Consider the following 1670-nt stretch of genomic DNA (forward strand, 5'->3'; position numbering starts at 1 on the left):
ATGGAAACAATGCCATTCCCGAGAGGAGGGTTCTTGGTTCATACATAAACCCAACCTCTGGGAATTGTGGTAGCAGCATTCAGAAATCACCCATTCAGGCCAACAATTTTGAACTCAAACCACAGCTAATATCACTGGTGGAGGATCATTGTTCATTTGGTGGTAGTGCTAATGAAGATCCAAACCAACATCTCACAAAATTCCTGAGAATTTGCGACACTGTGAAGTCCAATGGAGTTCAGGAAGATGCCTACAAACTGCTCTTGTTCCCATTTTCACTTAGGGACAAGGCAGCTAAGTGGCTGGAATCATTTCCAAGGGGGAGCCTAACAACCTGGGATGAGGTGGAAAGCAAGTTTCTGGCACGTTTCTACCCCCCACAAAAGGTCAATAGGCTTCGATCTGAGGTTCAGACTTTTAGACAACAAGATGGTGAAACTCTCTACGAGGCATGGGAGAGATTCAAGGATTTGACAAGGAAATGCCCACCAGACATGTTCCATGACTGGGTGCAATTGCATATTTTCTATGATGGACTTTCTTATGAATCAAGGAAGGCTGTAGACCATTCATCAGGAGGTTCATTGAACAGGAAAAAGACTGTGGAAGAAGCCATTGAAGTGATTGAGACAGTGGCTGAGAATGAGTACTACTATGCTTCAGAGAGACACAACACTAAGGGAGTCATGGAGCTGAACCATGTTGATACAATTCTAGCCCAAAACAAGGTGTTTGCCAAGCAACTAGCAGAGCTCACCAGGAAATTAGAAACAAATCAAGTGGCTGCAATACACACACAAGATCAAGAGGAAGTAAGCACTGAAGGAGGTGATTGGGAAGAGGCCAACTATGTGGGAAATCAACAAAGGCAACCATATGATCCACATTCCAACACTTACAACCCAGGCTGGAAAAACCACCCAAACTTTGGGTGGGGAAACCAGCAAACCCAACCACAAAACCACAAACCTTACAACCCCAACCAACATAACAATTCCACATACCAAAACTCCAACCAAAGATCATACCAAGCCACACAAAACACTTACTCCCAACCTCCATATCATGGCCAAAATAATCAACCTGCCTAACCTAATCCGAACCAACAATTTCAAGATCAATTAAACAGGATAGAAGGAATGCTTGCAAACATGGGTCAGGACATAAGTGAGTTGAAAAGCTTTAGGGAGGATGTGAGATCTACCTTAAGGAACCATGGTGAAAAACTCAAGAGGATGGAGTCTCGAGTAGGAGAGCTATCTCAACAGGCCCCCAAGTCAACTGCAGTGTTCCCTAGTGACACAGAAAAGAATCCTAAAGGGGAACAAAAGGGAGTGAGATGGGAAGAATGCAAGGCCATTACCATATTGAAAGAAGTCTCAGAAGAAAAAGGAATCAGACCCTCAGAACAGGAGCCAGAAATCTTGAACGAAGGTGTGGAAGAAGCTAAGCAGGAAAGTGAAACTGAGCAAGCCAAGGAACTGCAAAATAAAGGCATGCTGGAAACATACCAACCAAAAGCACCATTTCCTCAGAGGTTAGGAGGAGGTGAAAAAGGGAAAACATATTCAAGGTTTTTAGAGACATTTAAGTCTCTCCATATCAATATTCCCTTTCTTGAGATTCTCCAGCAGATGCCTACACATATCAAGTATTTGAAGGAATTGCTG

The 1670-nt window shown here is 43.4% G+C and overlaps 1 non-coding gene across 1 annotated transcript; it reads right to left on the reverse strand.

Moving 5' to 3' along the window:
* Positions 1-392: 392 nt before the first annotated feature.
* Positions 393-496, reverse strand: LOC112716725 (small nucleolar RNA R71). The gene has a single exon (XR_003160453.1). It is a non-coding gene; the product is annotated as a small nucleolar RNA R71 (small nucleolar RNA).
* Between the last annotated feature and the right edge of the window lie 1174 nt (positions 497-1670).

This window comes from Arachis hypogaea, chromosome 1, assembly GCF_003086295.3.
Source record: "Arachis hypogaea cultivar Tifrunner chromosome 1, arahy.Tifrunner.gnm2.J5K5, whole genome shotgun sequence".
Lineage (NCBI taxonomy): Eukaryota > Viridiplantae > Streptophyta > Magnoliopsida > Fabales > Fabaceae > Arachis > Arachis hypogaea.